The sequence below is a fragment of the Canis lupus genome, chromosome 16 (genome assembly GCF_003254725.2).
Source record: "Canis lupus dingo isolate Sandy chromosome 16, ASM325472v2, whole genome shotgun sequence".
Classification (NCBI taxonomy): Eukaryota; Metazoa; Chordata; class Mammalia; order Carnivora; family Canidae; genus Canis; species Canis lupus.
Genome location: NC_064258.1, coordinates 11,973,031 through 11,994,542, shown reverse-complemented (window position 1 = coordinate 11,994,542; position 21,512 = coordinate 11,973,031). Strand labels below are relative to the sequence as shown.

General features: G+C 42.8%; 1 protein-coding gene and 1 long non-coding RNA gene across 3 annotated transcripts in view; one reads left to right on the top strand and one right to left on the bottom strand.

Annotated features, from left to right (window-relative positions):
* Nucleotides 1-799: 799 nt before the first annotated feature.
* Nucleotides 800-11,612, bottom strand: LOC118350879 (uncharacterized). Of its 2 annotated transcripts, XR_004805511.2 has the most exons (3): nucleotides 11,468-11,612; nucleotides 3,211-3,332; nucleotides 800-1,422 (listed from the first exon to the last, which is right to left on the bottom strand). It is a non-coding gene; the product is annotated as an uncharacterized LOC118350879 (long non-coding RNA). The 2 variants fall into 2 exon arrangements; XR_007402785.1 differs by lacking the exon at nucleotides 11,468-11,612 and having other exon boundaries at nucleotides 3,211-4,234.
* A 1,061-nt stretch (nucleotides 11,613-12,673) lies between these two features.
* LOC112670468 (cyclic AMP-responsive element-binding protein 3-like protein 2) overlaps nucleotides 12,674-21,512 on the top strand; it is a 40,555-nt gene continuing 31,716 nt past the window's right edge. The window contains exon 1 of the transcript XR_007402783.1: nucleotides 12,674-12,941. The gene's annotated coding sequence lies outside the window, so the exon portion shown is untranslated. The remainder of the gene's footprint in view (nucleotides 12,942-21,512) is intronic.

Below are 21,512 nucleotides of genomic sequence, written 5' to 3'. Positions count from 1 at the left end.
TTATACAAAACAGCATTTGCTGAGCAAGCTTCTAGACCAAGTGCTGGTGATTCAGACATGAGTAACGCTTCCTCCAGAGTGTTTCAGGTAAGATAGATATGCACAAAATAAGCTGTAATAAAATGTAATAAGTCCTTTAACAGAGGTGTACAAGTTTTATGAGAGCATAGAAGGAAATATAATTGATTCTGTGGCTGCAGGGAGCCCTTCCCAGAGTAGAAGGCACTTGGGCAAGTCCTGAAAGAGAGGCAGGAGCTCCCTAAGTGGAGTGCAAGCATTCAAGGTAGAGAACACAATATCTAAAAGCACTGATACATCAAAGTGCGGTGCTAGCTCTTATTTCTTTTTATTCCAGATAAGACAAGTCAGGAATCCAGAGAGAGACAGGTGTCTGGGAGGCTGCTCTCCCCAAGTGCAGACTTCTTAGCTCAGAGCTGCCACAGGTGGAAATTTCAGGACTGCAGAATCAGGCTGGTTAAATTATGAGGGTAGGACTTCCTGGGGAGCAACATACTTGCAGACATGTTCATGGAAATGAGACAGTAGACTCAGAATAACTGCAGGCTTTCCAGACTATCAGGAAACATGATTTCTGGAGGAGGAGCCATGTCCTTCTAGAGGGACACTAAGAGAAACAACCTTAAAGTTTTAGGAAATGAAAGTCCCAGCCTCCTTTCTCTAATCCCAAGAACGCTTCTTTGTCATTTTCCTGACCTTGTGCTTTTCACTTTATCAAAATATGAGTTCATTCCCTGCATCAGTTTCTTACAGCTACCATAACAAATCAGCACAAACCTGGTGGTTTAGAACAACAGAAATTTATTCTCTCCCAGTTCAGTAGGCCAGAAGTCTGAAATCAAGGTGACAGTAGGAGACACTGAGGAACACTGTTCTGTGCCTCTTTCTCTTCACTCTTGGTAGTTGCCAGCAATCCTTGGCTTTTATAGATGCCACACACCAATCTCTGCCTCCAAATTCACATTGTTCTCTGTGACCTTATGTGTCCCAGATATTCCTCTCCTTTCTATTGTAAGGATGTCAGTCGTTAGATTTGGGGCCCACCCTAAACCCAGGATCTCATCTCAAGATCCTTAATTACATCTGCCAAGTTCCTGTTTTCAAACAAGATCACATTTATAGTTTCTGGGAGTTAGAATATATCTCTTAGGGGCACGATATTCAACCCCCTGTGCCCACCCTTCCATTGCCCACATCTGGTGGCTTCATGCTATGAATGTCTTCTGAGCATTGGTAAGTGGGCTATTTGATGTTGTTCAGAAAGCAGACTCAGGCAGAAATACACAGTATCTTAATTCTCATGGGCCAGGAGTAAGACAAAAGTCCAGAATATCCAGCTCCAGGTCTCAAGGGTTTTCTTAGTGGAATCATTGACCAGAGGCTCATGAAAGATATGAGCTCTACCTGCAAAAGTAGTTACGACATTTTTACTAGAGGAAGGTGGAACTACTTCAAATACAACTTTCTTTTTACAATCCCTCTGGTTGTGATATACTCAGCCTCTTGTAAACTAGAACAAATTATTTACAACTCTAACAGCTAAATGGATGTTGGGGCCTGACTCCTTAATCAGTGACAATAGAGTTCACCAGAGTCAAGAAACCCAGAGAGGAAGTCCAGCTCACAGCATTTATGGAGGGTAAAGGGGTTAACCTATTGTTTCCTGCTAAGTCTCAGATCAGTTTTTGCAGAGCAACACTTTCAAGACTTGTCAAGTAAGGCAACCTCTGCTTTATTTTTCCCACAAATCTTTTTTCTCTCCCTTTGCTTATAAACAGATTCTCAAGAATCTGGGAATTTAGGATGATTTTCCCAAGAAAAGCTCATTTCTTAACTAATTATAATATCTTTCTGGAGCAAAAATGACACATTGGGGTTGTAAATAAAGCATACTCAACCTTGGTTAAATCTAATTTCCCCGACTCCATACCCACACCCAAGCAGCATATCATGGCTGAGAAACACTCAATCATGCTGACCACTCTGCTAAGGCTGGTTGGGTCTTTGGTGCTTCTTGGCCATTCTTCTCTATTTCTCTCATCTATTCCCAATCCTAAATGACTATCTTACATCTCTTCTCTCCTCAATCTCCAACAAATTCTCCTCAGTCCTCAAATGTTAGCTGATTTCCTTGCTTCTGTGACAAATACTACAATTCAAAAGAGAATTTCCACACACTCCACCACTGATCCATATCTATGGCCCTACCCTCTGCCTTCCCTGTTACTATTGATAAATATCTGTGCTCCTAAGGGAGCTATGTCTAGTTGTGCACAGATTCCATTCCCTCCCGTGTACCAGGGATATCACTTCTGTGACTGTCTCTTTCCTGCACTATCAGTTTTTCCCTCTTGCCTGGATCAACAAACAAACATGCTGCAACATTTCCCATCTTAAACGTGCACACACACACACACACACACACACACACACTCCCCTCTCTTTTGACCCCCAAATCTCCCTGTAGCTATTGTACAATTTCTCTACAACAAAACTATTTTAAAAAGTTGTCTACACAGGCTGTCTCTGATTTCTCTTTTCTGTTGAACTCACTCCTTATCTCAAGCCACAGCTCCAAAATTGATCCTCTCAAGGTCACCAGTGACCTCCAAATTGCTAAATCCAGTGGTCCATCCTTTATCCTCACTTCCTTGAGCTTTCTACAGCATTTGATAGTTACTCTCTTCCAACTGCTAGGAGCACTCAGCTGAACTTGGCTTCTGGGACTCCACTCTCTCTTTCAGGAGCCTCTCTTGTCCCCTTGGCTGCTTCCTTCTCATTTCCTCAACCTCTAAATGATGGAATGTTGTAGAGCTTTGGTGATGAGTCACCTTCTCTCTCTAACCTCACTCACTCTTGGGGAGATGCTACATCATCTTATCCTGTGGGGGCCCCACCCATATCCTTCAAGACCTCTGCACACGGAGGGCTTCTTACTGGGAGTGCACTTCTGACCTTCTGCCCAGGGGACTTCTATTGGCCCCAGCCAGTACTGGACTCTCCTGTGGAGAACCTGGAAATGCTTGAGAGTTAATGCCCCTCAAAGCAAGCCTGCAATCAAAGATAGATGACAATTTGGTGGATAAATGACCTAGTTTTCTGATCCCTCAGGATACCTTGAGGCCTAGTCTATACTCTTTTCCAGAATTCTACAATGGAAATAAATTTCAGTTGCCAATGGGATTAACTTACTTGATAATGCACATTTTATTGACTTCCTTCCTCTTCCAGTGTCACTTTTCTCCTCTGCTGGTAATTCCTGGACTCTCCTCCCAAATAAACTGGTTGCACTTAAATTCTTGTCAAGTCTGCTTCTAGGGGAACCCAGATGAAGACAAATACTATTTATATGCCAATAACTCCTACATTTGTATCTCTCATCCAAACATCCCCCAAATTCTGAAATCATATATCCCATGGCCTTCCCTGACAGCTCTGTATGGAGATCTAGTCTCCATTTCAAACCTAATGTGACCATTGGTAGAGCTTCCGATTCATCCTCCAAACTGTATTTCTCCAGTTGAGTGTTGACTCCACTCTTTTCTTTCACACTCATGTGTTGTATCACCCAACAACAAAAAAATCTGTTGGCTTTATCCTCAACAGATGTACAAAATCCTACTTTCCTCATCTACCTCTTAGGCTCTCACTCAAGCTACCTTGCCTAGATTATTTTTTTAAGACTTTATTTATTTATTCATGAGAGAGACAGAGAAAGAGAGGCAGAGACACAGGCAGAGGGAGAAGCAGGCTCCCTGCAGGGAGCCTGACGTGGGGTCTCCAGGATCACACCCTGAGCTGAAGGTGGCGCTAAACTGCTGAGCCACCGGAGCTGCCCCCTTGCCTAGATTATTGAGATCATTTCCCAACTGTTCCCTCTCTTTATCTCTTGCTCCATTAAAGTCTATTTTCCTGACAGCAGCCACAAGGATCCTTCTAAACCAAATCATATCATCTCTCTCCTTTGCTCAAAACTTGTCAATGATTTTGTCTCAGAGCCAAAACCAAAGTCCATAGTATGGCAAATAAAGTCCCATATGGTCCGCTGCCCGTATTAACTTCTGATCTCATCTCCCAACACTCTCTTGTTTATTCTTTCTGTTGTAGGATCATTAGCAATGCTTTCTCCTTAATACACTAAATAAGCATGCTAGACCTAGGGCCTTTGTACTTTCTCCAGCAACCTAGAACATTCTTTGTTTTTGTTTTTAGAACATTCTTATTTCAAATATCTACATGGTTTGCCTGTTCATTCTTTTAAAGTCCTTACTGAAATGTCATCTTATTTAGAAGGACTTTGTTGGGCATGAGCCTGCATGTCCTCTGATTATTCCCTTGCCTGACTCTGCTTTCTACTATGAGCTGATTTCCTCAGACTCCTACGTCAGCTAGCTTCTGGGTTCAGCCAGTGGGAGTGCCAACAAAAGACTGGAGAGTGGGAGGAGGGAAGGGGGGCAGGGGGTATTTTGTCCTATCTCAGGCTGCATCTCCAGGCAGCAGTGAATCTGCCCTATGGGTCTTGTTCCTCTTGAACTAGCTTCTTGCTTCTGACAGGCAACTCTAGCCTCTGGGATCTGATAACACCATATATTTCCTTTGTTCCTCCAGCTGAGGAATGCTAAGGGCTTCCAGCCATTGCTGATTTCCAGATTTCTTTAATGTTAATTATTTAGCACCTCAGGTCTTCCAGTATCCAATTCTTTCCAACAAATCCCTTTCTTTTTATTCTTCAGATCTATTTCCGCTATATTCACTGGATTCTGACTGAAACCTATATCAGTTTCAGTCCCAGAAGGAAATTTGTAATTTGAGGCAAGTTTAATAAAGGGATTGTTTACATAGGTGTTGGTTTGGTTTTGGAAAAACAACAGGGGATGGTGCAGTCACTCTGGGCCAGTACCAGCTGGGAGCCATTACAAACAACTCCCAGGCTTGAGGGAGCAAGTCAGGGCTTCTCAACCTCAATGCTATTGACATTTTTACCAGATAATTCTAAGTGGTAAGGGGAAGGCTGTCCTGCACATTTTGAGGATGTGTAGCAGGATCCCTGTCCTCTACACACTAGATGCCAGTAGCATTCCCTGCATTGGGACAACCAGAATTGTCTTTACACATTGCCAAATGTCCCCTAGGACATTTCCCTAGGGGAAGGAACTGCTCAAGGTTGAAAACCACTAAGCAAAGGCAGCTACTAGAACCCTAAGAGAGATAGGTGTGATAAACAGCCTTTCAATTAGACAAACCTTTTATGGAAAGACATAGCCAAACTGTTGTGATAGATACAGTAGGAAAGAAGCCAGAAGAAGAAATATCTAAAATCTACTCTTTTCTTTCCCTCTGATCCCTTGCCAGTGCTCACACTAGCCAAACCCAACTGAAAGCCAGAGTGCCAAAGAGCATATTGTGTAGTCCATATACCTCTACTTCTTATGACAGATAAGAGAGTGGAAGAAAGGTGGGGAGCAGTTCTGGAGAAGTGAATGAAAGGTACCTAATGTACTACCCTACATGGTAACACTCCTGCATCCTAGTAAACACCCCCTGCATCCTGCCCTTTATTGTTTTCTAGAACATTTACCACTATTTGACATACTATACATTTCCTTATTTGTTCACTGTATCATGCTATGTGCCTAGTGCATTGTAGATGTTCAGTAAATATTTGTCAAATGAATGAATAATTGAGTGAATGATAGAATCCAACAGGAGAGAATAAAGTTCTGGATGTGCAATAAAATCTTACCCTGGAAACAAAGTATAAATCATAGGGGTAAAAGGAAATATTTTAATTTCAGGATAATTCTTCATAACAAGTTTATCCGTCACTTTTCCAAAGACACAGAAACAACAGGATGTTTGTATAAGGAGAGATTTATTTTAAGGAATTGGCTTACACGATTGTGGAGGTTGGCAAATCAAAGATCTGATGGAGTGGAGACTCAGGGGAGTGGTATAGATTAAGCCCTTGCTGGGGTTAGTCTTTTCCTCTAAGGCCTTCAACTGATTGGATGAGGCCCACCCACTTTGTGAAGGGTAATATGCTTTACTCAAAGTCTGCCAAACTTAAATGTTAACCATACCCCAAAAATAGTTCCACAGAAACATCTAGAATAATACTTGACCAAATATTTGGGCACTGTGGCCCAGCTTAATCAATACATAAAATTAACAATCACAACAAGATTATAGTATGTTAAATTATATTTGTAGTGTATTAATTATATTAAAGATTTATAGTCTGAATAAGGTAGGCTGGGATCTTTGATCCTAGGCCTTCGCTTTCTCATAAGGTAAAAAAAAAAATTAATACATTGAACTGCTACTGTTAATTATGAAGACAGGTTTACCTTTAGCCAATCCTATTCCATGTTTGTATCAATTATTTAATAAAAGCCTTCAAAGACAAATACTGCACTGCATGTTAACTAAAATTTAAATTTAAAAAAAGTGCATAGGAACTTAAAAGGCCTCCCAAGATTATGTGGATTCCCCCCCCCCGAAAGTAATAAAAAGTATTGCATTATTTAATTATTTAGTACCCATTAAAGTATCTAAATGGTTTGAAAGAGAAGAGCATATGCAAAATACATACATGAGTACCAGACTGTAATAAAAAATCCTAACTAAAAAAAAAAAAAAAAAAAAAAAAAAAAATCCTAACTTCTAGAGAGGTAATGTTTTCCTCCTCCCAAAGTTTTTGGAGTCTAAAATATTGGGCAGTTAATGGAGAACAGACTCTACCTCTGGTCAGTTATAAGGCTTGTGGGTTATTTTTAAGAAACCTACAGCTTATATGTTTGCTATGGCGTTTTGTGTTGCTATATTCAGCTGCTAGAGGGATGTCCATGACGTGATGTTTCCGGCCTTGTTCTGACATCTGGACTTATTTTTTTTTTCACTTATTTATTTAACAAGAATTTTCATGTTGCTTACTAATGTGCCAGAAATGGTTCTCCATGCTTTACAAATATTAGGTTATTTAATTCTCATACCATCCTTATGATGTATGCTCTATTATTATCTCCATTTTACTAATGGAAAACCTGAGGCACAGATTGGTGAGACAAATTGCCCAAGTTCACACAGCTGGTAATTGGTGGTGGAGGAGGAGATTCAAGGCCAGATTTATGCTCTTCACAGTCTTACAGTGCTATACCACTAACACCACATGCAGAAGAATGAAACTACACCACTCTCCTGCACCATACACAAAGATAAAATCAAAATGGATGAAAGATCTAAATGTGAGACAAGATTCCATCAAAATCCTAGAGGAGAACACAGGCAACACCCTTTCTGAACTTGGCCACAGCAACTTCTTGCAAGAAACATCCATGAAGGCAAGAGAAACAAAAGGAAGAATGAAGTATTGGGACTTCATCAAGATATGAAGCTTTTGCACAGCAAAAGAAACAGTCAACAAAACTAAAAGACAACCTACAGAATGGGAGAAGATATGTGCAAATGACGTATCAGATAAAGGGCTAGTTTCCAAGATCTATAAAGAACTTATTAAACTCAACACCAAAGAAACAAACAATCCAATCATGAAATGGGCAAAAGACATGAACAGAAATCTCACAGAGGAAGACATAGACAAGGCCAACAAGCACATGAGAAAATGCTCTGCATCCCTGGCCATCAGGGAAATACAGATCAAAACTACAATGAGATACCACCTCACACCGGTGAGAACATTAACAAGACAGGAAACAACAAATGTTGGAGAGGATATGGAGAAAGGGGAACCCTCTTGCATTGTTGGTAGGAATGTGAAGTGGTGCAGCCACTCTGGAAAACTGTGTGGAGGTTCCTCAAAGAGTTAAAAATAGATCTGCCCTACGACCCAGCAATTCCACTGCTGGGGATGTACCCCAAAGATACGGATGCAATGAAATGCTGGGAAACCTGCACCTGATGTTTCTAGCAGCAATGTCCACAATAGCCACACTGTGGAAGGAGCCTTGGTGTCCATCGAAGGATGAATTGATAAAGAAGATGTGGTTTCTGTATACAATAGAATATTACTCAGCCATTTGAAACGACAAATATCCCCCATTTGCTTCAATATGGATGGAACTGGAGGGTATTATGCTGAGTGAAAGAAGTCAATAGGAGAAGGACAGACATTATATGGTCTCATTCATTTGGGGAATATAAAAAATAGTGAAAGGGAATAAAGGGAAAGGAGAAAAATTAGTGGGAAATAGCAGAAAGGGAGACAGAACATGAGAGACTCCTAACTCTGGGAAACAAACAAAGGGTGGAAGAAAGGGAGGTGGATGGGGGGTGGGGGTGACTGGGTGATGGGCACTGATGGGGGCACTTGATGGGATGAGGACTGGGTGTTACGCTGTATGGTGGCAAACTGAATTCCAATAAAAATGAATAAATGAATGAATGAATAAATAAATAAACAAACAAAATAACAAACATCCCAAGACACAAAAGTCCAGGGCCAGATGGCTTCTGTCTCTCCCTCCCTGTCTCTGATCTCCTTCTGTATCTGTCTATCTCCCTCCCTCCCTCAGTCTCCATCCTTGTCTCAGTCTCTCCCTCGCCATCTCGCTGTCTAATCCTCAAAGTCTCTCCCCCCATCCCTACCTCTCCCTCCCTGTCTGTGTCCCTGTCCCTGTGTCTGTCCATCCATTTCTCTGTCTTTCCTTCCCTCTCCACATTAGTGACAGGAAGGACAAGAACGGTAGGATTCTCTCAATAGATGAAGAAAAAGCTGATCTGATCAATCAGATTGACTGCTTTATGACTGTTGGGCCAGCCTTGCATCCCGGGGATAAATCCCACTTGGTCATGGCGAGTAACTTCTTAATGTACCGATGGATCCTATTGGCTTGTATCTTGTTGAGAATGTTTGCATCCATGTTCATCGGGGATATCGGTCTATAATTCTCCTTTCTGGTGGGGTCTTTGTCTGGTTTTGGACTTAAGGTGATGCTGGCCTCATGGAATGAGTTTGGAAGCATTCCCTCTTTTTCTATCTTCCAGGAAAAGCTTTAGTAGAACAGGTATGGTCTCTTCTTTCAACATTTGATAGAATTCCCCTGGGAAGCCATCTGGCCCTGGACTTTTGTGTTTTGGGAGGTTTTCATAATGACTGCTTCAATTTCCACCCTGGTTATTGGCCTGTTCTGGTTTTCTATGTCTTCCTGTTCCAGTCTTGGTAGTTTGCGGTTTTCCAGAAATGCGTCCATTTCTTCTCGATTGCCCAATTTATTGGCGTATAGCTGCTCAGAAAGAGTTTTAAAAATCGTTTGTATTACCTTGGTGCTGGTGGTGATCTCTCCCTTCTCATTCATGATTTTATTAATTTGAGCCTTTTCTCTCTTCTTTTTAATAAGGCTGGCTGATGGTTTCTCTCTCTTCTTAGTTCTTTCAAAGAACCACCTCCTGGTTTTGTTGATCTGTTCCACAGCTCTTCTGCTCTCTATTTCATGGAGTTCTGCTCGAATTTTTATTAACCGTTGTCTTCTGCTGAGTGAAGGTTTCATTTGCCGTTCCTTCTCCAGCTCCTTCAGGTGCAAGGTTAGCTTGTGTATTTGAGTTCTTTCCAGTGTTTGCATGGACGCTTGTATTGCGATGTGTTTCCCCTCAGGACCGCTTTTGCCGTGTCCCAAAGATTTTGAACGGTTGGTTGTATGTTCATTCTCATTGGTTTCCGTGAATCTTTTTAAGTCTTCTGTCATTTCCTGGTTGACCCTTTGAACTTTTAGCAGGATGGTCCTTAACCTGCACGTGTTTGAAATCCTTGCAGACTTCTTGTGGTTGAGTTCTAGTTTCAAAGCATCATGGTCTGAAAATACGCAGGGGACGATCCCAGTCTTTTGGTATCGGTCACGACCTGATTTGTGACCCAGGATGTGGTCTGTTCTGGAGAAAGTTCCACGTGCACTTGAGAAGAATGTGTATTCAGTTGCATTTGGAGGTAAGTTCTGTAAATATCTGTGAGATCCATCTGGTCCAGTGTATCCTTTAGTGCCCTTGTTTCTTTGGAGATGTTGTGTCTGGAAGATTTATCAATTGTAGAAAGCGCCGTATTTGAGTCTCCAGTCAAGTGTCTTAGTACCTAAGTATGTCTTAACTTTGGTTACTAATTGCTTGATATCCTTGGCAGCTCCCACATTCGGGGCATAGATATCCACGATTGTTAGGTCGTCTTGTTGGCGAGATCCTTTAGGTACGATCTAGTGACTCTTTCAGGTTTCCCACATAGTGTGTCATGTCCTCTGTGAAGAGTGAGAGTTTGACTTCTTGGCCGATCGGGATGCCTTTTCTCTCTGTTTCGGGATCTCACTACAAAATCTGGGACCAATACTACTGTGCCGAAGGACAGCGTTGAGGGTGGACACCCTGTCGTGTTCCTGACCTTAAGGGAAAAGCTCCAGGATTTTCCCAATGAAGAGGACGTTCCCCCTGGGTCTTTGGTAGATGGCTTTTATGAGAATTGAGATTTGTTCCCGGTATCCGTGCCTGGCGGAAGGTTTTCATCATGAAAGGACGGTCTATTTCGTCAAATGCTTTTTCTGCATCTATTGAGAGAATCCTCCGGTCCTTGTCCTTTCTTTCATTAATGTGGAGAGGGAAGGAGAGACAGAGAAATGCAGAGATGGACAAACACAGGGAGGGGGACACAGACAGGGAGGGATAGGGATGGGGGAGAGACAGCGAGGGAGAGACAGAGAGATGGCGAGGGAGAGACCTAGACAAGGAGGGAGACTGAGAGAGGGAGGGAGGGAGAGACAGACACAGAAGAAGAGCCTGAGAGACAGGAAGGGAGAGACAGAGACAGTGAGGGAGACCCCTAGACACAGGAAGGGACACACCAAGAGACAGGGAGGAAGAAACAGAGAGACAAGGAGACCCAGAGATAGGGAGGGAGACACAGAGACAGGATGGAGAGAGAACGAGACAGGGAGAGAGAGAGACTGAGAGACAGGAAGGGGGAGACACAGAGACAGGGAGCGAGAGACATGGAGGGAGACAGAGAGAGACTGGTGGAGAGATAGAGACGGGGAGAGAGACAGAGACACAGGGAGGGAGAGATGGCGAGACAGGGAGCGAGAGTCAGAGACAGGGAGGGAGAGACCGAGCCAGAGACAGGATGGAGAGAATGAGCCAGGGAGGGAGACAGAGCCAGAGAGAGGCTTCGGGCCTCCATGAGCGGGTGCTTCGGGGGCGTCTGCTCCCCTCGGGACGAGCTGGGGGCGCAATGTCGGACCCGGCGCCCCGAGCAGCGGGCGGAGGCCGTCCCCGGTCCCCTGGAGGCTGGAGGCCGCGCCTGTGTGTGGACACTGAGCCAGGGCGTGGCCGGGAGCGGCCCCGAGGAAAGCGTGATTCTCCAGGATCCAAGAGAAGTCCCAGCTGGAGCTAACCGTGGGCGGCTAAACAAGCAGGACCCGCGTTCGGGCTGGTGGGTGCCTGTGCACCCCCTTACCTGCAGCGATGGTCTTCCTGACGTGCACTTCTATCAGGACTCAGGAAACCGCACACTCTGACCTACGCAAGTTTTGGGCACACGCTTACACTTGAAAACCTAGAAGCAACCTCGGGTCTCCCACACCCAGGAGCTAAGGCCTCTGTAATTGATGCTATGAAATACTTTCTAAATCAGCAGCTCGCGGCAAACAGCACTACCGTGTCACACGAGGACTCCCGTGAGGCCCGGAGAATTGGCTGCTGTAGAATAAATTAGTAACTAAGGGACCAGGGTAACAGGAAGCTACAAGTTAATACATTGAAGTGATATTTACTCTCCAGGTTCCTTCGTGACATTCTCTCTCTTTTAAAATCGCTGTTAAGTCTCCGTTGTCTTTCGTATTTGGTCCACGTCCCACCCCTTTACCTTGGCAACCACGTATATGTTTTCCGTATCTATGAGTTCAGGTCATCGTGCTTTTGTTGTCCTGTAGTTGGTGTGCCTGGGGGTTTACCATGTCTTAGATTCCACGTATACGGGTACTCGTGTGCTGCTTGTCTTTTCTCTCTCTGATTCACCCCCCTTAGCGGCCCCGTTGGCTACCATGAAACCTGTGGCGATGAAAACGGGCGCGTGTGTATCGTTGTGAGCTACCGGTTTCGGGCCTGGAGGACCCAACCGCGTGCAACAGGCAGTCATTCCTAGGGAGAAGGTAAATGTTCTCGACACACTATGTCGAGGGAACCCTCTCCTGGATGATGAAAACATTTCATTTGGGGGCTTCACATCATGATGGTTCAGTCAGGAATATGGCTTTGAAATAAAAACGGTATGTTTCTTAACTACTGGGAAAACGATGAGTCAATCTGGTGTCTGTGGCAGAGACAGGAGGCCCCACCGAGGACGCCAGGCACACGCACGTCCCAGAGGAGGAAAGGCCGCGGAGACAAAAAGAAAGGCAGGGGCTGCAGGGGCAGCAGGGAGGGCATGGGCACGACGGTCAGTAGTCGGCTGTCTGTGTGGTGGAAATGGGGCCCAGGTACCTCCTGGTCTCGCCTGTGCGACACTGGGAATGGACGTAGAGTACCGCGATGTATAATTTAAAAGCATCAGTACGAAGTTAACTTATCCTTTATTACAAACAAAACTCATGACGCAATTATAGAGGTTTATGACAACCACAAAAATTAGAAACCGTGCAACGAGGGGGGAGGGGACGCCTTCCGTCGGGTGCAGCCATCACGAGCTGCTGTTTGGGGACCAAGGCTGGCTGCCCCAGTAAGGGAGGTGGCTGCTCCAGCCCTTCGACGAACTCGAGAGTGGGCACTGGGGCCTGATACATCTTTCGGAGGGGCAAAGGGTGCAGGTGGCTCCTCCAGGTCGGGACAGTGAGTCAGAGGTGTGACCAACACCTGCAGTGGCTTCGAATCAGCAGGTGCCATCTCGGCTCCTCGCAACACTCAGCACCGACAGCCGTGCCAGGCTCAAACAGGTAAGGCCCAGAAGCCAAGTGCTGCTGATGGGTGATGGTGGAGTAAAGCATGTGGCTCAGGCTATCTGGGACCCATATAAAGAGAACAGGGCGCTCTACTGCCTTCAGAGGGCCAGGCTCAGAAGGTGACAGGAAGGTCAAAAAGAGATCCCCGAAAGAGTGGAGAGTTTTTACTTCGCTTTAGTCAACCTTCAATCTCTGCCTCGTAACTTAAAATGTCTGATAATAGAAAAGAATCGGAGAGCCGTGAAAGGAGAGTGACGTTTGGTTCTGCTTGTTGGGTTCATGTTGTTGTACGTGTGTGTGCAGCCAACCAGCAGTGCTCGGTATGTACCAGATCATTACTAAGAAGGGTCTTTTACTCAAAACTAGGAAAGAGGAGAGAGGAAGAACTAGTTTCGAGAGCTTTTTGATTGGGAAAAAGCATTCCAAAAATCACGATTTTCATTATACAGTAAGGGAGTAGCTTCCTTTCTGTGTTCGTTCTCGTGAGGATTAACGATAGAGGGAGTCCTGTGAAATGAAGACCACGTTGTATTCCAGTTGAATTCCTTGAATTTTTTAGTTGTTTCCTTTTGTTTGGTTTTCACTGACATTCAAAAACTGAAAAACTTCTAGCTCGTAACTTTGTTGCATTTCTAAGTCCTTTCAGCAACAAAAGGAAATCGTGGTTTTGGGACTAGAAGTTTAAGTGAGTCCTAAAGTATTGGAAGAAAATTGTAAAATATACATTGAGGTTCTACAAGACAAAGATTGAGTTTAAACAAAAGAGCCTGAGCTAATTCTTCCAGAAGGTTTGTTACCTTGAATTCAGAGCCCTTTTACAGGTATATTAGAAAAACAAGTAGTCCCACAGTGTCAGTCATTTCATGTATAAATGAGAAGAGAGCTAATTTTTTTAAATTTTTATTTATTTATGACAGTCACAGAGAGAGAGAGAGAGAGAGAGAGAGAGAGGCAGAGACACAGGCAGAGGGAGAAGCAGGCTCCATGCACCGGGAGCCTGACGTGGGATTCGATCCCGGGTCTCCAGGATCACGCCCTGAGCCAAAGGCAGGCGCCAAACCGCTGCGCCACCCAGGGATCCCCGAAGAGAGCTAATATTAATGAAACTGTAAAGTAGTTGACTGCCAAGCTGATTGTTAAATTGGTTATTATTAAAACAGGAGAACAAACCCACACGCTTAGAAATGAGGTCCCAGACTGGAAGCACTGGTAAACGTAGCTGCTCATAATCTAAGTTAAATAATTCCTTGACAATCTGAGTAGATCTATATCAACATGGTGGTCTTATATGTAATTTGTGGTGTTTAGGATATTATCGAATGGACTTCATGAATCCCTAGAGCTTATTTTTGAGAGGTGCTAGTGAATCAGGAGGGAAAAAAATGCTCAAAAAAAGTCCTATTTCCATCTTATAGATTTGGGGAAACTGTACGAATATGTCCAAAGAATCTTGGTCTTCAGTACTTTTATATACAGTAATAAGTAACACCATAAAATAGCACTCGCTTAGATAGAATTGATGGTAGACGTGGCAGTACTACATCCTTTTCTACAATGTCTGAGCATCTGTAGTCCTTAAGATCTTTCCTCTAGACATCAACATTAAATATTGAATACCTCTAGAAAGTGTGAAAATAATTTTGTCTTTGGAAGTAGTTTATGTGAAGTTTTCCCGTGTGTCCCATTGGAGTTTTATAGTGATAAAGCATCCTAGGATGCTTTATCAGTAGGTGTTTGGATTTTATGGACTAAAAACTGATATTTTCTGTTACAGTTGAAATCTGTGAATTATCTTTATACTTAATTTTCTATGTCCTTTCATAGGAAAGAGTAAGCAAAATATCCCAAGACAAAGAATGATGGTCCCCACCCCCCAAACCTTTAGCATAACCATTGAGGAATAAGAACTGTCAGAGATCTATGAGTGTGTATCTGTACAAACATCCATGCATACATGGCAAGATTGAACAGAAATCACGATTCTGACATCATCTGTGGTTTATGGTACACCTCTTCTCTGTCGTCAGCCTCTGTTTTTCTCTTTGGGCTTCCATGGAAAAATACTTGGCCTCATATCTCTTGCTCTGAGACTTTACTGTAATCCTTAAATTCTTAATTTCAGTTCAGAAACCCTAAGCTTGAAACTCATGAGTCTCCAGGTTTCCATGACTTTCATCAAAAAATAAAATCCTATAGCTTAGCCTTTTTTTCAGCTAAAGACTGAAAGAAAGAAAGAAAGAAAGAAAGAAAGAAAGAAAGAAAGAAAGAAAAAAAGAAAGGAAGGAAGGAAGGAAGGAAGGAAGGAAGGAAGGAAGGAAAGAAAGAGAGGAAGAAAGGATAGGATCCTTCTCTCTGTCTTGACAAACATAAGGAAGAAAATGCCAACAGAAATAGAGGTGGAAGCAAGTCCTCCCATAGCCTTCCCTTGTACTTTAAATAGTGCTTTGTCATAGGGTTAATGAAGGAGAAAGTTGACAACATTCATCGTATCTGTCTGCTGTCAGCAAATTGTATTGTGTGACTATTTGTTTTTTCCAGTCATTGAAAGGATTTTCCCAGCATGATACCTCTTAATACTTTAAAATAATCATCCGGGCAGCCTGGGTGGCTCAGTGGTTTAGTGCCACCTTCCGCCCAGGGCCTCATGCTTGAGACCTGGGATCGAGTCCCACGTCAGACTCCCTGCATGGAGCCTGCTTCTCCCTGTGCCTGTGTCTCTGCCTCTCTCTCCCTCTCTTGTCACTCTCATGGATAAATAAATAAATAAATAAATAAATAAATAAATAAACCTTTTAAAAAACTAAATAAAATAATCATCCTAAATGCAGTAAAAGATAAGGAAACCATACTGAGAGGCAGGATGCCTCTCTCATTTGGCCTTCTTTTTAACATGTTCTACTTCTCTTCCTCCCTTATTTAAGGCTTTTTCTACATATGCACTGACTTTTTTTGTTAGCTCTACTTTTGAGGAAGAAGCTGAACAACTTACAGGTGCTGTATCTTTTCCTAGTCATAAATTCATTGGCTTCTAGAAATACACATTTGCTTCCATGTATCCATTAGAGTGCAACAATCCTGAACTCCTATGGGATTTTTCACAGATGAAAGTTGTTTTTAAACTTACCTGTTGTATTGAAGCAGGTCTGAAGACCAGGAAGAAAGCTGACTAGTGACCTGAATTGCAAAATGTTGAGAACTAACCGGTGGGTTGTCATGGTGCCTAATGACTCTTAAGAGTACAAAGGAAGTTTATTGAGTATTTGAAGTAAAGACAACACAGTCATTTGTAGGAGATCCTTAGCTAGAAAGTTTTGATATTCTTTGAAGAAATTAATACAACAAAACCTTAGAAAGTTTTAGAAGAAGTTACAAAAAAAAATCAAAACATGAGCTGCACACAAGAAAAGTCGTGTATCTGAGGTGACAAACGTAAGGGAAGCAAGTAAGTGCAGGAAAGCTGGAAGCTTCTCGCTTGGTTGTGGCCACAGAGAGTTTGGATGAGACAACACGATGCCACTTTTATTTTGTAGGGAAGTGTCGTTTGTGACCATCATATTTGTAAACGGGCTTTCCGTTGGCTTTGGCGGCAACAATGTTTGCCACTCCTCTGGTCTAACTGGACCGAGACATCCCTCGCTCCTGTTACCACTAGTCCATGTTTGCAGTGCTGTTGGTTGGCTTTGGAAACGTGAACTTTATGGATAAAACAGGGAAGTTTCTCTGGCATCGAGTGGAAAACAAGGAGCGCACACAAGGCTCTGTAGGGATGGTGTGTGTGCATGCGTGCACGAGATACTCTCATAACAAGAAATATACAGCACTCAATTTCATCAACAGTAGCTCAAATTTAGTTACTGAAACAGTGGTTTCAATGAACATTGTATTCTCTGCTTCAGGTTTTTGTAGAAGCGACAAAATTGGAAAGTGTAATACAGTAAAGAACTACAAATTCATCACAATATAGCTGACCCTTCCACAACGTGGGGATTAGGGGTCCCGACAGCATCCCCCAGCACAGCTGAGAATCCACGTATAATTTTTGATTCCGCCAAAACTTGACTGTTAGTAGCCCACTGTTGATTGGATCCTTACTGATGATATAAACAGTAGATTAATATGTATCTTGCAATGAAGTGAGCTGGGGAAAAAATGTTATTAAAATCATAAGGAAGAGGGGTGCCTGGGGAGACACAGGGAGAGAGGCAGAGACATAGGCAGAGGGGGAAGCAGGCTCCACTCAGGGAACCCGATGTGGGACTCTATCCTGGGACTCCAGGATCACGCCCTGGGGCAAAGGCAGACGCTCAAGTACTGAGCCACCCAGGTGTTCCCTCTTAGCAATTTTCTATCCACTGACTTCCAATGTGCTTCTTGGCTATAAATCTCCGTTTGTCCATGGTGTGTTCAGAATTGAGCCTAATCCTGGACTGGGTCTCTTTTCCCCTATTGCAATAGTTCCTGAATAAAATCTGCTCTTACCACTTAAACTATGGTCCAGTCCCGATTTCCTTTAACGATAGATCAAAAGTAACAAGATAGAAAACGATATATCCTACAAACGCTAAACAAAAGGAAGTGAGGCTGTCTGTGTTGATATCAAATAACATGGACTTCAGAGCAAGGAAAGTTAAAAATGATAAGCAGGTCAATCCATGAATAGTACACAACAATTTAAAATGTGTCTTCATCTACAAATGGAACTTCAAAATCTATAAAGCAAAATCTACTCTAACTGAAAAGAAAAGCAGACATATCCACAATGACAGTTCGTGACTTTAACACTTCTTTCTCGGTAATTGATACACAAGGTAAACAGACAGCAAGGAAATGGAATGTATTTTAAAATTGGACATCATCAAGATCAGAGACTTCTATTCTGCAAAAGACATTAAGAGAATAAAAAGACAAGCCAGAGTCTGAGAGGAAATCTTTGTAAACCACACACCTAAACAAAGATTTGCATCCAAAAGGTATAAATAACTTTCAAACGCCAGTAATAAGAAAACAAACAACCCAATTTTTGTTTTTATTGACTGCCTTTTTTTTTTAAAGGATTTTATTTATTTATTCCTGGGAGACACACGGAGAGAGGCAGAGACCCGGGCAGAGGGAGAAGCAGGTTCCCTGTAGGGAACCCAATGTGTGGGATTCGATCCCAGGATCCCCACAAATAGCCCAATTTTTAAAAATGGGCAAAATGATTTGACAGTTCACAAAAGACAAATGAATGTCAAATAAGTATATGGGAAGATGCTCAGACATCATTTGTCACAGGGATTAAGTGTAGTAAGAGTTTCAGTGGATCCCCAAAGTGAAATAATGTTCAGTCGGCTACCAGGTTTAAGTATTAGAATAAAAAATGTGAAAATACCAGAAGAAGCTCCATATCTTGCAGTAAAACATTTACAGCTTTCCTTTCATGTTATGTTGTAAAAAAGAAACAATAGGGATGTCTTAGGATGTCTTAGTCAAGCTTTAAAATGAGAATATGTGAGATATTACTCATGTGTACACACTCTCTCTCATTCTCTCTTAAATAACCAACTAAATCTTTAAAAAAGGAAAACCACCAGACTGAAGACATATATGGTACTGAACTGTGTATAAAGAAGTGGACCCATGCATTTCAAACACCTGTTGTTCAAGGGGCAACTGAACTCTCTATCTTTATGGCATATATATGTCAAGTTGTTCAAGGAGCAACTGTACTCTTATCTTTATATCTCCCACTTACTAAACTCTGATCATTAGAGAGCCAACAGCAGTTGTCCCTAAGGCTAATGACCTCTTTTTTCTCTCTCCTACTCCTAGTCTGCATAACAGGAATGCTGCCCCTCTCTACTGCATTACCAGGAAAAGATGTCTGAGGGCAATTTAGAAGACCTGGTGTCTGTTTCCACGCTTGCCCTTTCCAAGCTGGGTCACCTGTCCTCAGTCCGTGGGGCCTTTGTTCTGTTATGTATGCTTGAATAGCAGATGGTCGTCAAAGACTCATACAGCATAATGTAGTTGGAAAATTGTGCAGCATTTGCCACTCTGTATGAAGAGGTAAAACATGGGTTTGCAGTCACACATGACTCTGGGTTCCTGCAGTGTGACCCTTGCTGTAGGCTTTGTTTTGCTAGAGCTCTCTAAGTGTCTGCCTTATAGAGGCCTGTGGGGAGTAAATGAGACCATACGTGGAAATTTCCGAGTGTCTACCTGGGAGGAAGCACATATGATCGCGGGTGGGGCCGTGGGACTGGTGAGGTGGTGAGGGCCTTGGCAGCAGTCAGACTTTGAGTCTTCCTGAGTGCATTGAGTTTTCCTCTGCAGCAGCGAGCAAAGCAGAACCACAGAGGTGCCATGGTCCACAGTAGCCCCACTGTCCTATGTCTTCAGTATATCTCTAAATGCTACTGGGCACCTACGTGGACAGTAATCATCCCAAATAGGTGGTCCTGAGCAAGCAACTGTAGGGGTGCTCTGCAATCTTAGCATGTTTAGCCTGTTTTCCTGGGGTCATGAGTGCTATTTTCGAAAGAGAATACTAAAAATGGAACCTGTTGTTTGAACCCATGTGTTCCTAAGCCGTGGAATACTGAAAGAGTCTTTTGTTGGAGTGAAACTGACTTTTTAGTGAGATATTTTTAAAACGGGAACACCACATCGTGCAGCATTTTTGCCTCCTCAATTTGCAAATCTATCTTACCCGTATTTTTTAAAGTTTCAGTCAAAACTTACCAAGAGTTTTTAATACATATTCATTATCTTTCCAGGATAGATCTCGTTGTAACTCCGGTTCCCTCTTTCTTTGATCTGTTCCTTCCCAGTATTCTTCAGAACTGTTACTTCTGAAAGTCTACCGCATAACATTTTGATGAAGTCCCAATAGTTTGTTTTTGCTTTTGTTTCCCTTTGCCTCAGGAGCTAGAAAAATGTTCTTATGGTCCATGTCAGCGAAATTACTGCCTGAGCTTTCTTCTAGGACTTTTATGGTTTCAGGTCTCACATTTAAGTCTGTAATCCATTTAATCCATCCTGTTCTATTAGTGGAATGCAACCTGGTGCAGCCACTCTGGAAAACAGTATGGAGGTTCCTCAAAAAACTGAAAATAGACCTACCCTGATGATCTAGTAACTGCCACTACTGGGAATTTACCTCCAAAACAGAAAAATGCTAATTCAAAGGCATATATGCACCCCCGTGTTTACAGCCACATTATTTACAATAGCCAAATTATGGCAACAGCCCAAGTGCCCATTGATAGATGAACGGGTGAAGAAGATGTGGTGTATATACGCGATGGAACATTATTCAGCCATTAAAAAAGAATGAAATCTTGCCATTTGCAATGATGTGGATGGAGCTAGAGCATATCATGCAAAGCAAAATAAGTCCGTCAGAGAAAGACAAATACCATATGCCCTCACTCACGTGTGGAATTAAAGAAACAAATGGGCAAAGAAAAAAGAGAGGAAGACAAATCAAGAGACAGACTCTTAATAGAGAACAAACTGAGAGTTACCAGAGGGGGTGGCTGGAGGGATGGGTGAAAAGAATATGGGGAATTCAGGGGGGGCACTTGGGATGAGCAGTGTGTGTTGTATGGAACACTGAATCACCATACTGTATGCCTGAACCTACTGTAACACTGTCTATTAACTATATTGCAATTAAAAATTTAAAAATAATAACCAAAGAAAGCCATTCTGAAAGCATAATAGGAAAATGATACATTAACTATGGACCACAAATTCCTCATCAGTAGCCCTGGAGGCCAAAAAGCTGTGGAACATCTTTAAACTACAAAGGACAAGAACTGTTAACTAAGAATTCTACAGCTCCCAAAAGTCCCTTTCAGGAATTAAAGTGAAATAAAAGTATTTTCAGAAAGAAAGACTGAGAGGATTGGACTCACAAGGTCTGCTTTACCAGAAATGCTGAAGCAAAGGATTTAAGGCAGTGGGGAGTGATTTCAGAGATGCATATGCGTCTTTAAGAATGCAGCAAGGGGGGATCCCTGGGTGGTGCAGCGGTTTAGTGCCTGCCTTTGGCCAGGGCGCAATCCTGGAGACCCGGAATCGAGTCCCACTTCAGGCTCCCAGCGAGATCCTGGAGACCCGGGATCGAGTCCCACGTCGGGCTCCCAGTGCATGGAGCCTGCCTGTGTCTCTGCCTCTCTCTCTCTCTGTCTCTGACTATCATAAATAAATTAAAAAAAAAAAAAAAGAATGCAGCAAGGTAAACAGAAACTGGGCTGCCCAGCTGGCTTAGTTGCCTGGCTGGATCGGTTGGTTAAGCATCTGCTTTTAGCTCAGTTCATGATCTCGAGGTCCTGGGATCAAGGCCCTGCATGAGGCTCCCTGCTCAGCTGGGAGCCTGCTTCTCCCTCTGCCTCTTTGCCTCCTCCTTCTTCTCTCCCTGCATGTGTTCTTTCTCTCAAATAAATAAAATCTTTTCTTTCTTTTTTTTTTTTTTTAAAAAGAGCACACAAAAGATGATTAGGATAAAAATAAAGGACTGCTTTTCCTTTTAAGTTTTTAAAATCTAGATATGACTCTTGAGAATAAGAAAAAAGACAG